A 16,427-nucleotide genomic window follows, 5' to 3' on the forward strand; every position below is an offset into this window, starting at 1 on the left:
CCTGATAACACCCAGCGAATTATGTGAAATGAGAGGAACATTCGTAAATCCAAAGTAAGAAAAGGCTTGCATATTGAGAGTCCATCCTGATAGCATTAAACATACTAATATTCAAGGTGTTGTGCTACACTAAAAAATGGTACCAAAAGAATGCATTTATCAGGAATTTACATTGTTTTTTAAAAGTTTAATAGTCAGTGATCTTTATCTTACATTACTAAGACAGCCCACAGTACCAGTACAGCAGCCTAGCCGTCTTCTTACTGCCACTATCTGTCTACATGTAGCTGCATCTACATCAACCGTTGGTCAAACAGCTTTTGTCCCACCTTCACATCGCCACACCGTGCTTCCCAGTGACATAACAGTGGTGCCCCCCGAGCCATCGATGCCAGGCGGGAATAACAACTCAGGCAAGTGTTGTTATTCCAGTCCACTGTGGAGCAGTCAACCTCTATATTGAATACCTCCCATCATGTAAAACGTAAGTCAAGGGTGGTTATTCCCACAATTAGGTAGGTGGTCATAATATTCTGATATGACTGTGTATAATATAATATTAAAGTGACTGATGAATTCACACTTTCTTGGCTTGTTCTGTAGTCTGATAGCCTGTGAATAGATACTGTTAGTGCTGGACTGGATGCTGTGATGCCGGCCTGCCAGATGGTAGTATGGTAGACACATCGTGTGCTGGGTGACTACTGTCAGATCTAATGTAGCAGGTTTTCCTCAGGCATTGTGACTGATAGATGTCCTATAAGGCTACGAGTTTGCTGCCTATGATGAATTCTGCTGTCTTCACCACTCAAAAAAGAGCTTTGGGGTCAACATCTGTAGAAGTCGGTGAGGATGTTAGGAGGCAGACCAAACATCTTGAGGCTTCGCAGAAATAAGAAGAGGCGCTGATGGACAGAAATGTGTTGGTGTGAAGGAACCAGATGAGTTCATCACTGAGGCATACACAGAGAAACTTAAGTCTGCTGACTAAGCTTCATTGATGTAGAAGGGAGACATAACCCGCCTCTGCAGCTTCCAGTAGACCATGATCATCTTCACTCTTTAGCTGATGTTGGGACAGAGATTGCTGCCGTTGCAACATTGTGACAGAACGTATCATCAGCAAACCTGAAGAAGACGTTGGATTTGTGCTTGGTTACACAGTTATGTGTAAACAGGGAATACAGGAGAGGCCTAAGCACACATTCCTAAGGAGCCCCTGTGTTCAGAGGTACCACCTGGGGTGTGAATCCAAATGCAGGGATGGGAGTTTAGTCCTAAGACTATGCGCTGTATGAGCAGGAATGATTGTGTGGAATGCTCAGCTGTAATCTATGAACAGCATTTTCACAAATCTGCTCTTCTTGTCCAAGTTAGTGAAGGCAGTGTGCAATTTCAGGGCAATGGCCTTGCCCACAAACCTATTAAACAGTATGCAAACTGCTGAGGGTCCATGGTGGCTGGACCAGATACTCAAAGCACTTTGTGACAGCTGATGTCAGTACAGCATTATGGTAGCTTGTCATGCAGGTTTGCATGATGCTGTTTAGGACCAGGTATCTTGTGTGGGTTAACTGTCTCAAAGATTCTGCCTGCCTCATGCACAAAATGGTTAGTGCACAGCTACAGTGATCCACTGGGGGTCTTACTGCAGGGGAGGTGTTGTTAGCCTCAAAATGAGCATGGTATGCACCTGCTCAGTCTTTGTTTGTAGTAAAATCTTCTGTGCTACTTAATGAGAATTTACAGAAACTAAACTACACTAAAGTCCCCCTTTAACTATTTTATTACTACAAAAAATATGGTTATGTTTTAAAACATATTTAGATTTCTTTACTACTGCATACTATTAATCATGCAAGTTTAAGTTATTGTAGAACTCAAACATTAAACTGTCCGGTTTGTTATTATTTTTTTTTTCATATTGATGTTTGAGTTTGTGTGCAGAATAAATTTTTTTCTAGAATCACATATAGTAGTAAAACATACTATTACTACTACTATTAACTCATCACACTGTTCAAGTCATTGCAGACCTCTTTTTATATTATCCACAAGTAACAAAACAACAAATAGTTATTACATAACTAACCACCAAAAAAATAAGCCACAACAACACAACATAGAGTCTAAGGCCTCACATGGATGAAGGTAGCCCGGCGGGAATAGGCTACACACTAATGGCGAGTGAGAAGAAGAAGACACGCCTAGTATGCAAATAGATGGTGCCAGAAGCCAATGGGAAAATTGCAAGATTTACTCATCACTGCCCAAACATAAGACACTCCCTAGGTCACCATGTTTCACAAACAAAACTCACAATATTACATGTACAAGTACAATTACACTGAAATAAAGGCAATGAAGGTAAGAACTGAACTGATATGAATTTAGTTTGATGTGATAATTCCATATATATTTGTTGAAGTATGAAGTATGAAGATGCTTCGGTGTGGAGTTTCTAAGTTGAGTTAATGCACACTTTAAAAAAGTATCTTTTTATCTTTTATCTTTAATCTTTTAAATATATTTGAAATAATCCAACTAAACATAATCATTAAATATACTCCAAGGTTTCTACTGTATATTTTTTTAATTTGTAAAATTTCATTTGCTGTGTTAGAATCATACTAAACACATGCATTAAACATATCTACATTACAACAGTGAATCCCATTTACCCCCAACTTTTATTTGTGCTAAAAACTAAAAGCACATTTACAACTGATTTGTGCTAGCCACATCAATGACTATAGTACTCAAGCTTGTCAACTTCCTAAAACTGAGCAGCCAACATGACAACATTAAATTTAATAACTCAAGTTCACACAGAGGAGAAGGTCATCTGGGGGGAATAGCTACACACTGATGGTGAGTAAAAAGGGGAAAGACATGCCCAGTATGCAGATATATGCAAGGAACATGTAAGGAAATACATTAAAGGATGTAAACTCTTGAAGTTGTGCTAAAGCGTGTTTTGAAAGGCATTTCTTTCAAATGAGTTTTTTTAACAATACACTTAAAATCACATTAGAATTAAAAATATAATTTTGATTGATTAAGGTTCATGGGAAGAAATACATTCTGTGAAGTGTGCTTCCTACGTTGTACATAGGAATATATTTCTTTTAAAATATACTTTTTAAAATAATACACTTCAGATGACATGACAATTAAATATACCTTTGTTAAAGCAAGTTTAGCTTTACATGTATTCTCTATTAACACAATAAAAGTAATTTAAAATGTATCACTTTACAAGACATTTTACTGAAATACAGAGAAAGTATATTTTATGTTCGTTTTAAATGAAATAGAAATTGTACTTCTTTACCTTGTTTGAATATATTTGTAGTGCTCTTATTTACACTTCCTTTTTCACAAGAGTTGGATTGGACTTAAGGGTGCCTAATCTTAATGCAGTATCTTACATAAAAACTCACATCAGTTACGCTTTGCTTATGTTTTAAAATATATTTATAACTACATTCACACAGCTCCCATCCTCATAAATCCCAACAACATTGATTAAGTTGTTTATGCCATTTCACAACTCAAAAAGTCAGTTCCTTGCTCTAACAGCCATCAACATTACAACTAAACAACACCAACCTAACACAGAGTCCAAGTTCTCACATAGGGCAAGGTAGCCTGGAGGAATTGGCTACACACTAGTGGTGAGTGAGAGGAAGAAGACACGCCTTGTATGCAAATAGAGAAACTTGCAAATTTTACTCATCAAGATTGCACTGCCAAACATACGACTTAAACATAAACTTTAACTTTTAAACATATTGCTGCATTTGTATTTAAATCGCAAATAAAACATTTAACAAGTATTAAAATTCTGTTTCTATTATACACTGAGTGCATTAGAAGTATACTAAACATGTGCATCACATACATCTAAAGTAAGACAGTCGAGCCAGTTTCCCATTTCAAACTTTATTCATGCCAGGAATTAAGAACACAGTTACTATTGATTTCTGTCAACTACACCACTGCACAACTCAAAAAGACTGAACTGTCAACTATAAAAAAGGCAGTTCCTTGCTCTTACATCCATCAACATTAAAACTAAACAACCACAACACAACATGGAAGCCAATACCCCACATAGGTGAAGGTAGCATGGGGGGATTGGCTACACACTAATGGTGAGTAAGAGCAAGAAGACACGCCAAGTACACTGAAATAAAGGCAATGCAGGTAAGAACTGAACTGATATGAATTTAGTTTAATGTAATAATTCCATATATATTTGTTAAAGTATGATGTATGAAGATGCTTTGGTATAAAGTCTTTAAGTTGAATTAAAGCACACTTTAAAAAAGATCATCTTTTAAATATATTTGAAATAACCCACCTAAAATAACATGATCGTATATACTCTAAGTTGTCTATTGCATTATTATTAAAGACTGCCTGTATTAGAAACATACTAAACATATGCATTATATACATATATATTAAGACAGCCAACCTAGTTTCCAATCCCAAATTCTATTTCTGCAAGAAACTAAGAACACAGTTACCATTGTCTTATGTCAGCTCTGACAACAACTATAATGCCTCAATATAGAAACCACCTACATTAACATCACACAACACATTATAAAGTTCACACAGAAGAGAAGGTGGTCTGTGGGGAATAGCTACACATTGATGGTGAGTAAAAAGGGGAAAGACACACCCAGTATATATTAGGACACCTGATTATTCTTTGATTCTAGTGAAATCAGTGGTATTAAAGAGTTTAACTGTCTCTACTTTCCAGGAAAGGGTTTTTTACTTAATTTTGGGGCATTGCTGAACACTGCTCAACAACACTAATTGAGTTTAAGTAGATGCTTTTGGCAAATGCACAGTGATTGGCGCATTCGAGCTTAAAATGGCACGCAACAAATAAATCCATTTCTGTACAATAAGTACAACAATAGTTTTTAAGTGCTACGTGTACTTTAGTGCACTGTAGCATAAATGAGATTAGCATACCTTTGTTTTGCTAGGGCTCATTCAGCACAGCTCAATGCTGGGGGGGCTTTATACTCCTCTAGCCCATGCCTGGCATTAGGCCTGGTGTCTGTAGGTTAATGCTTATCTGCTCCAGCGAGTCTTTTTCTACTAGCAGTACCTGTCTACAGGGACTAGACAAGCTGTGTGTGTGCATTTGCACATCTGTGTCAGCAATGGGCGCAACTTAAAGTAGCTGAGTGCATTCCTTAGAAGGGGTGTCCACAAACATCTGGACACATAGTGTTTTTTTTAACATGTACATTTTCATATGTTTTGTATACTACCAAGCAAGAGAATCACATGCAAGTCTTTAAAGTTTCATGTTTCTCACATAAAAGCAGGAACTTTGACAGCTAAGTTGCAAAACACTGAGCATGATGAAGACTATGTTTGTCGGAAATGGCATGGAGATTATCAGACACCCATTATTCATGAGCTAGATGCTCTCTCATTACAAACACTTGTAAAATGTGAGCTGTTTTACACCAGCAGGGATTACATATTGTGACTTCACTCTGACAGCACTGACCAGTTGAATACTAGTCAGTTGGACGGGGTCTGGCCTGGATCCTTTGGCCTGGGTCTTCTGGCCTGGGCTTTTTTGGACCTGAGTCGAGGTGGCATCTTCTGAAGTTCCCACCTCCGGAATCTGAGCTGAATGAGGCAAGCAGGAACTTTTTCATCCAAAACATTTTTACCATTGCAATAAAGACGCAATAGTTGTTCAAATTTCCTCACGTATTACATCAGCACCACTTTCTGCTGTTTCCCACTCTGCTCTATTATAGCACAGACCAATTGGGCTGTTTGGAGCCCAAATGCAACTTTGTTCATTTGTCCAGTCCATTGGTCCATCTGCTGCACTTTCACTGTAAGAGCCATTACCCCTGCTCTCCCTCTCTCACACTTTCTCGCTCTCTTACTCCCTCTCTGAACCTGAGCTGGCCATTAAGACTGCTGGGATGAAATATTGATCATTTGAATGTCATTTAGAGCTGTTAAAAATGCTTTTCGAGAAAAAGACTGCCATTTGCGCTACAGCCATTTGCACTCACAGCCTCAACCAATGTCTCTGAGAAAGTTCTAGATTTTTTGGCCCATATAAAATGATCTATGCACCCCTGTAGAATGTTTTCATATTAGATGGAACTTTTCTGGAGTTTCCGTAGATCTTTCTAACAGTACAAAGCACTTGTAGCGAGAGTGTCGATGGTTCTATTCTTTGATTTGTTAGCTTGTTAACTCATAGGCTGTTTTCAGCACCACTAAAGGTCTATGCGAGCACATGAAAGAAGCCGTATTCATTATTCTTGTCGGTTACGGACAATTATAAGCGATGGCTGCCCCTGTAATGGACGCTGGTACACTAATATGTGAAGGGAGGCTTTGAATGTAGCTTCATTATAACAGGAGGAAGTGACATGTGCAACTCTGTAATGTGAGATTTCTTATCTAATTATGTTTTGAAAAAGTTTTATCACTCAGTGTTCCTGAATTTCATAATGGAGGGCAATTACTGCATAGACATGGAGTGCTCTCGGCTTGAGCACTTTGAAGCATGTCCACTAGGGGGCAGGGCTGAGTTGCATTTGGATTGACAGATGCAGGCGAAAACTATTTCACCCACTGGAGGACCCAAGTTTCACCACTGCTTGCATAAAAGATATGACAGATACGACGGACCACACTTGCTGTGGTCCTACCTAATGTGATGTACACTATGTGGCCAAAGGTTTGTGGACACCCACTCTTTCAATGTTTCTTCTGAAACCATAGATATTAAAAAGGGGCCTGTCTCCCTTTTGATGCATTATCTGTCTATACTCTTCAAAAGAGGTTTCTGATACATTTCTTAAATGTGGGAACATTGCTGTGAGGATTTAACTGCATTCAGCTATGAGAAAATTGGTTAAAAGGTTATGAGGTGGTTTTGGATGGTTAGATCTGGATCACAAACAGCCCAATTGAAAAACATTATGCTAGAGTATGCTTTATTACTCTTTATTACTCTTTATTTACTTTATTTCGCTACAGTGCACTAAAGTGTACTTGCAGCCACACTAATTGTCAGTCCACTGAAAGAGTGCTAGCATGGAACAACTAGTTTGTACCTACTTTACTTTAATTGTACAAACATAGAACAAAAGGATAACTGTAACTATTTTAGGTATACACAGGAAGACATTAAATATACTTCTGCATATGTAGTTCAATCCATATTTCAAACTAATTTAAAGTGAGAAATAAAGTGAGTGCGTTTAACACATCTACATTAAACAGCCAATCAAGATCTTAGTCTTGAGCTTTATTTTTGATAGAAGTTTAAAACACAGCTATCACTACACAGATAAAAGCAACCCACTTAACAAAAACTACAAATCCAAACTATAAAAATCTCAATAGCAATAAAGCAATTACTTTAAGTAAGAAAGAAAGAAAGTGGTAAATTACTTCCACAACCACCACCCTTCACATCAATTAGCTTTAGCACTACACAGAGTTCAAGTGCACATATAGGGGAAGGTAGGATGGGGGAATGTCTTCACATTGCTGGTGAGTAAAAGGGTGAATGGGAAACTTGTTTCACAGTTTTACTCAAATAGGTTGTATTCTACACACAAACCATCTGTATATTACTCACCCAGCACAGCTGACTTAGTTACTGGACTTGTTGAGAAACATCAATATGGGAGAAATGAAAAAATCCAACATCAGTGCAGTTTATTTTTGTGTGCTGTTTTTAAGCTCAAATGAGCCAATCACTGTCCATTCACCAATGGCAACCCAAAAAAGCTCAACTATTCTAAACTGACTCAACTCAAAGATCTGTAAAATGATCACAAATGTTCATCCAACTGTAAATATTTTAGTAATATGTGGGATGTATCCAGTTTTATGTACAACAGACTTTAATTATTAATTATTAATAATTTGAGTGGAAACAACTTTTGGAATTACAGTATATTTTACACTTTAATGCAAAAGAATCATGTACAAATGTCTATATCAACACAGGTATTTAATCCAATTAAAATGAACTAAATTTGACTGTATTTATTTATAAAATTATATACTATATTTTATCTTTGATCAAAGCTGACTTGTAATCATTTGATGAAAGCATAATATGAATTGTAAAATATGTATTTTAACATATTTTAGTACATAGTACATACATTTGCTAGTATATTTACAGCATATTTAGACACCTCTTAGTATGTTTTTATTTTGTATTTATTATGTATTTGATTTCTCTAAACAGTAAAGTTCCACTGCTCCACAACCCAAAGCTGAGAGGCTTTAAACCAAGGCGAACAATCACAACTGAAAAAACAGCACTGTTCAGGACTGACCTTTAGGTTTTTAGTCTGGACTGACTCCAGTCATTATTCCACTTTACCCATGACCCTGCCTCCTCTCTGTGCTTCTACACGGTCAGGTTGGTTCTGTCATCTGACAAAATAACACTGATACAGCCAAATGAAAAGAGAGTAAAAACATTCATGGCTGTTTTGAGTATTATTATCACCATTACTGTTGACTCAGTACAACAGAGATTTTTTTAGCTACCATCCTGACATTCTAAGCATATCACTAAATTAGACTAAATGCCAAAAACCCACACTAATGCTTAGGTAGCCTCAGTTCAGTATAATAGCCTACAGAATCATTCCTCATTTGATGATAAAATGCACTGTATATTACCGAATCAGTACCAGACGTGATTATTGTGAACACAACTTCTTCAAGCCAACTTCAAGTCATGTAACTTCTCTGCTGCGTTCTCTTCAATGGCTTCCTGTATCTGTCTGCATCAGATTCAAAACCCGGACGCTGGCCTACAAAGCCAAGAAGGGACCAGCCCTTCCATACTCGATGGCAATAATCAAAAGCCGATCAGTACCAAGAGACCTTTGAGCTTTAAGTACGGCTCTGCTTGACCCGCCACCCCTTAAGATCCATGAAGACAAACATCTAGTTTTTTTCTGGCTGGTTGGGGAGTGATCTCCCCTGGGTGTTTGAATGAGGTGCCGCCTGGAGTTCTACCTCTTTCAAGAGTCTTTGAATGAGGTGTAGTGTTGAGTATTGTGGTCTCCGTACAGACCTTTATATTAAGTAGCCACTAATACACATGGTGTTCTGTATTGGAGGGTGAGTTCATGTACTTTGTGCATGTTTCATTTCTCACACATGTCAAATTGCCATGCCAAGAACAGCGTAAACACCTAAACGCGCTCATGACTGAATAGCGCACCACAGTGCTACTGAGCTAAGTATATATCTCACAGTTCAATGCATGTAGGCATGAAAACTCTGTCAGCGTTGCCATGGTGATAGCTGCTACTAAAAATTGGTGACTGAGTTGTTAGTGACTTTAATTTGAGGTGGAAATAAGGACACAAAGGTTTTTTGGAACCCAAAAGTCTTGGATGGAGCTCCAGCAGTCCAGAGAGCACAGTTCACTGCTCCACATCCCAAAACTGAGGCTAAATACCCTTTAACTGATGTTTGGTCCATTCATCATAACATTTTAAAGAACAACTGCCCAATTCAAATGATGTCTGTGAAAAAATGAAAAAGCAAAAATGGAGATACCTGGTTTTAGTGTGACAGCGATGAAATACAAACCAGCTTGGAGTGGCAATGATAGAGATGGTGTTCTCACTATTACAGGTCAATGATGCTTCAAAATTATTCTGAAAATTGCCCTTATTTTATGGTAAAATTGCTGTGTAATGCTGCTTTAGAGAAGTTGACTCTGCGGCTGTCATTGTAATGCTGCAGTGCAGTGATTTCCAGTAACACACATTCAGGCTTCCATTTTTATGAATGAAGAGAGGAAACACTCAAATCTTAAGGATCTTAAATAAGAGTTTCAAATGTATATTTTAAATCACTGATAAAATCTGACAAAAGAACACAGCTTGTTTAGGTTACTGCTCTTGCACGTTAAGGGGGTGTCCGCACTAGTGCCACAATACTGTCCACCTTCCACCTCCTCCACTCGCAATGTAACCAGCAAGCTGAATGGCTGTTTTGTTGAGGGTAGGAACTTTGTCTGTGAACAGACGCTATACTGAGCATTGTGATAACCATTCTTATTTCAATCAGTGACTGTTCTCCTTATTTGTAATGTCTCCGGTCAAACTCAAAAGGCAGAACCAATCAGAATCTTACTTTCAGGGCAGAGGTGGGACAACAAAGAGTCAAACTCAGAGGCAGAGTCAATCAGAATCTTCATTTCGGGGCAGGGGTGGGACAACAGGGAGTCAAACGCATGAACAGAACCAATCAGAATCTTCATTTTGGGGCAGGGGTGGGACAACAGGGAGTCAAACTTGTAAGCAGAACCAATCAGAATCTTAATTTCGGGACAGGGGTGGGACAACAAAGAGTCAAACTCAGAGGCAGAGTCAATCAGAATCTTCATTTTGGGGCAGGGGTGGGACAACAAAGAGTCAAACTCGTAAGCAGAGCCAATCAGAATCTTTATTTCGGGACAGGGGTGGGACAACAAAGAATCAAACTCAGAGGCAGAACCAATCAGAATCTTCATTTTGTGGAAGGGGTGGGACAATAGGGAGTCAAACTCGTAAGCAGAGCCAATCAGAATCTTCATTTTGGGGGAGGAGTGGGACAACAAAGAGAATGCTTACAAGCATTCTTAAGCAGAGCCAATCAGAATCTTAATTTCGGGACAGGGGTGGGACAACAAAGAGAATGCTTACAAGCATTCTTAAGCAGAGCCAATCAGAATCTTAATTTCAGGACAGGGGTGGGACAACAAAGAGTCAAACTCAGAGGCAGAGCCAATCAGAATCTTCATTTTGGGGCAGGGGTGGGACAACAGGGAATCAAACTCATAAGCAGAACCCAATCAGAATCTTCATTTCGGGGCAGAGGTGGGACAACAAAGAGTCAAACTCAGAGGCAGAGCCAATCAGAATCTTCATTTTGGGGCAGGGATCTGATGACAAAGATTCAAACTCAGAGACAGAGCCAGTCAGAATACTAATTTTGGCAAGGGTCAGAACTCCCAAACAGTGACCTCAGCTCATGTTCAGTACAAGAACTGCCGCAGCTCATTAATCTGGTAAATATTTTTTTTTGTGATGGACAAGCTAACACTTAGTCACAGTTTGTGTTCCACACTGTGTGGAACCATGTGGTTAGTCACAGTACTTTTTTTTACTGCCACCTCATTAAGATAGAACCTGATGTTCTCTAGAAATGTTAGCTAGCACCATTAGAGAACTGTGTGGATTTGTCAGGGTTAAAACTTTGAACAGTGACTCTGTTCGTGAACAGGTTTATTATGACATGGTATTTTATTATAAAGTATATAATAGCACAGACAAATGCTGAATATTGAGTCAGAGTTAGTCAGTCAATCAGGGTTTGGCTGTCTTTTATCAGTCAGTAAAAGCTGTCATTTGTCAGTCAGTCAGTCATTCAGCCAGTCACTGTTTCACTAGCAGCATGCTAATGATATTTAATTTCCATTAGCAAACAATGAACTTGCAGAGTTTTCCGATAAAAATTAGCCCAGCCCCTTTAACATTGGACTGCGGGTAATGAGGCCTGTTACCTCAAACGAGTCAGACACCCCTTTCCCTTTCATTACCGCCTTACAAACTCCAAATGCTGTTTTGCCCAGAACTTTGACCAGTGGATTTAAATAGGTTACAAAATATTTACTATCAACTATCAATGCTAATTATGAACTTTTAATGGGAACTGTATCTCCCTGACTAATGTTTGTAGCTGAATGTGTACTCTGAGAAAGGCTCTACCGGAGTGTTTACCTGGGGGAAATTGTGTTTGTTTCAAATTGTCTGAGCACATACAGACAGAAGACTGTCCATTGAAAGTGGCGGAGTCTAATTACAAACAGTCTCCCATTACGAACTACCTGCATTCAGCCAGGTCTTGAAAGCTTCCTCAAGTGATTCAGCCCATTATCTAATTAGTGTTCTAACAGGTAATGCTTGTATTCACAGAATCTCTCCAGCGAGTGTGTTTGCGGCGCGCCTTGCTGATTTCAGGCCCCCTCGTTTTCTATTTTCTCCTGAGCCTCAGCGAGGGCTCCAGCAGCACGAGTGCCGAGATGGGAAATGACAGCCAATTATTCCTCTCATCACTAATTTGTTTCCTTTGTATCTGGCCGTGACTTGCGGCGCTGGGGGGGAAAGAACGTCGTGAGGGGTCTCTCACTACTGTCCAATTAAGAGTGATGTACGCGTTTGAGTGTAGGAATGGCGAATAATAGGGCCAGCGTGATGATGGATGCAGAGCTTTCTGTGTGAAGCCGGGACCCTGTTTGCTTTGGCCCAACATGACTGTGGTAATGACTTCCTAATCCTGCAGAGAGAGAGAAAGAGAGAGAAAGAGAGAGAGAGAGAGAGAGAGAGAGAGAGAGAGAGAAACGAGAGAAACGAGAGAAAGGGAGCGCGAAAGTGACAAAGAGGCAGAGAAAGAAAGAAGGGAGAGACAGAAACATACAAAGGGAAAGGCAAACTGGCAAAGAAAAGAAAGATAAGGAGAGGACAGATAAGACAGAGAGACTAGAAGAGAAAGAGACAAAGAGAGAAAAACAGATATACAGAGAAAAAGGGACAGAAAAGACAAAGAAGAGAGAGAGACTGGAAGGACAGAGAGAGAGTCCAAAGTAAGAGAGACAGGGAGGACGGAGAGCGAGAGGACAGAAAGAAATAGAAAGACAGAGAAGATAAAATGAGAGAGAATGGAGAGATAAAGAGAGAGATAAAGACAGAGAGGTCAAAAAAGAGAGAACGACTGGGAGGACAGCATGAGAGAAAGAGACAGAGGCCAAAGACAGAGAGAGGGAAAGGCAAAAATGAGACAGTAAACACTTTTATGTTTATTTCTTTCTCTGTTTCTTTCATGATGTCCTCTCAGTGTCACTCTCTGGAAGGACAGAAATAGAGAGAAAGACAGAGAGGACAAACAGAAAGAGAGAGCCTGGGAGAACAGTGTAAGAGAAAGAGAGAAAGGCCAAAGAGAGAGAGAAAGACATAAAAGACAAAGGGAGAGCGATTTGTCTCTTATGTCTTTCTCTCTCTCTCTCTCTCTCTCTCTCTCTCTCTCTGTCTCTCTTTCTCTCTCTCTCTCTGTCTCTCTTTCTCTCACCCTGTTCTCCCAGTATCTCTCTGGAAGGACAGAAACAGAGAAAAAAATGAGGATGAGGAAGAGCAAGAAAGACAGAGAAACTGGGAATAGAGAGAGCAAGAGAGAGAGAGAATGACAAAGAGGACAGGGAGAGAGAGAGAGGGTCAGAAAGGACAAAGAGAGGAAGAAAGACAAAAAAGAGGAACAGAAAGGACATGGAGAAAGACAAAAAGGACAAAGAGAGAGAGAGAAAGAGAGCGAGGTAGAAAAGACATTGAGAGAAAGACAGAAAGGACACAGGGAGAGACAGACAGACAGGCAGACAGTGGGGAAAAAAACAGAGAGAGGACAAAAAGAGAGAGACAGTGTGTGTGAGTGTGTAAAGCTGGGCTAGTCATGCTGCACTGTTGGCTGGCTTTGATTACTGCTGCTAAGTGTTACTCCTCCAGTCTGAAATGGAAGGTGAAAAGCAGTCGCGCCGCAGCGAGAGCCGAATTACTGCGCCCTCGCAAACTTTATGACAAGATCGATACCCGCTGGCCTTGTTTTCAAGGGACCTTCTATATGAAGACAGATGTCCGAATTAAAAAAGCGGCGCCTACCTCAAATTTATTCACCCGGAGCGCCACTTAAAGATTAAAGTAACACACCTCTGGCACCCCTCTCTCTCTCTCTCTCTCTCTCTCTCTCTCTCTCTCTCTCTCTCTCTCTCTCTCTGTCTCTCTCTCTCCCTCTGCCTCCCTCTCTCTCTCTCTGTCTCTCTCTCTCCCTCTGCCTCCCTCTCTCTTTGCGGCTTAGAAGCGTCCTCTCAAAGTTAAAGCGAAGGTAAAAACGCCAGTTTGGATCCCTGTTAATACAAAGAGGCTTTCTGAGTCTGAGCGCATTAGTTGGGCAAGGCAGCTCCACGGCCGTGTGTTATCTGAAAGGTGTGAAGTCAGGAGATGCTGACCTTGCAGTCAGTCAACGGGAGCCGAAGTGAAAGCCGAGTGACAGCCTGTTTACAGCCACTCATGGGATGAGGACACTCTCTGCTCATCCTCTACTCTGTCACGCACACGCTTTGGGGTGTGTCTGTCTGTCTGTGTATGTGTATGTGTGTCTGTGTGAGTCTGATGATATCAGGTGAATAGAAGTGCTGCCCACCTCTTTAGTGTGAGAACAGATTGACAAGAAGGTGTGGGTGAAAACCCAAGATTGGTGACCACAGTAGAAAAAGATGCTGAAATTACAGATGTACCTTTCTGTTCCATATGTCATTAGATCCTTTGGTTGGTGCTGACAGAGCTATGTTTAGCAGTGCTAGAAGGTGCGGGGAAGGTGTAATAAAGGTCAGCTGTGTGAACGTGCTGCATGTTCTGACAGCTAGTCAATGAGTTTGGTGCATAGGCCTATTAACAGTATCAACAGGCCAGATGGGAAAGCATCCATTACACCATTAAAACTAGAGGGAAAACGCAGACGCCACACATATGGGGTGATAATGTGTCCCATACTGTGGTGACACGTCAAGACATGCCTGGTGCCTGAGTTTTCCTTCTTTAAGGTTGCACCAGAGCTACTCTAAATGCACAAAAAAGTCTTGGGACACCTGCTTATTCATTGTTTCTTCTGAAATTAAGGGTATTAAGGTAAGTGTATCCTGCTTTTATTGGAGAAACTGTCTCTACTGTCCAGTAAAAGCTTTCTACAATATTTCAAAGCATTGCTGCTGTCCTCTCATTGTGTCCTCTCAGCGCAATGTGTTGTTAGCAAGCTGAAGAGATTGTTAGCTTTTAGCCTTGCCCCTACTTGCTTCCGTGGGTTTAGTTCTGGTTTGGTTCAAATGAGGTACTCCATTTTGTTTTTGAGGGACAGGACATTTCAGAGTAGAGACGGTAGAAGCTAGCATTGGCTAATGTTAGCTTTTAGCCTAGTATGCTGTATGCTCCCCTGGATCTTATAGCAACCTATATTCCCATATCTAGCAGGGTTTGGTGATATGCTGCTCTCTAGTGTCAACAACACCTGGTGTATGTCAATTTCGGGGGACTAATCCAGCCTAGATAGAAAGTTACGTGAATGTTCTGAACACTACAACTTTTGAGTCTTCGAATTTTCAATCTGTCAGGGTTTCTGAACATTCCTACAACTTTTTATGCTTATTTTTGTTTACAACTGAATAAGGACTTAATCATTTGAAGTTCATCATTTAAATATTGTTTTTTTATATCAACAAAAATTCTGAAAATATTTTATTATATGTGAAAATAAGTGCTCCAATTCTTAGTTTTGAAAACAATTAATGACACATTAATTAAATAACATTTTTAATTGATTTTATTCTTGTTTTTATTTAATTGTATTTTTATAGTTAATCGTATGTTTAGAAAAGTTACTTCAAATGTTTCCATAATGTTGGTTTTTGTCTAACTGGCAATGTTGTAAAAGAAACATTCTAATAATGTGATGTAAACCATTGTTACGTCCTTTCAGAATATTCCTAGAACATTATTTCTGTAACTTTACAGGCTAACCTGGGACCTGGTGACCTGGAAAACACTGCTGAACGCTCCTATAAGGTTCTCTGCTAGATGAGAAATATAGCCCATGGGAAATATAAGTCGAGACTGTTGTGTAGTTTTGGGGTTTTTGAATTGACCCATTTTACAGCTCTCTTAACGTTATGCTTGGTTATGCTTTTCTTTTGAAGGAGGACACAACTGTGATTGAGGTTATAAGTACGTCAGTATCATGTACTGAACTTATTATGCCAAGGTAAATACATTTAAATGTTCTATAGCCACTTCAAGTAACCTTTTAAATAAATTGTCCTTTTTAATTGTTGTGTTAATTGAGGACCTAACTCAAGTATATTTGCAAGGGGGGAAATCTAAATCAGTATATTCATCTACATTGTTCTGGTAACATTTTCCTGATTGGTGCCTTTGTTTTCCATTAATCACACTCCCAAACATCTAATTCTTGCTAATAGGCCCCTCCTCCTCACCTCCAATCGAAGTTGAAGCATTACTGCTGTTATGACGACACCTACAGAGCGGGAGCACTAATGAGGAGCTGCTACAGTAAATGATCAACAGATCTTACGGAACACAAACAGCTGCTTGTGATGCAGGTACTCTAATATGTTATTCATATTACTCTAATGCCACTACAGTTTTTTTTGTGCAAGCTGCTTCACCAACAGTTTGCAGTTCTTTGATTCACATAATCTTTAGTGCTCCCACTGTTCCCGTCAGAGACAAATCAGCTTCAGTTTAATCCATTAACTGTATAGAATAAAA

The sequence above is a fragment of the Salminus brasiliensis genome, chromosome 16 (genome assembly GCF_030463535.1).
Source record: "Salminus brasiliensis chromosome 16, fSalBra1.hap2, whole genome shotgun sequence".
In the NCBI taxonomy this organism is placed as follows: domain Eukaryota; kingdom Metazoa; phylum Chordata; class Actinopteri; order Characiformes; family Bryconidae; genus Salminus; species Salminus brasiliensis.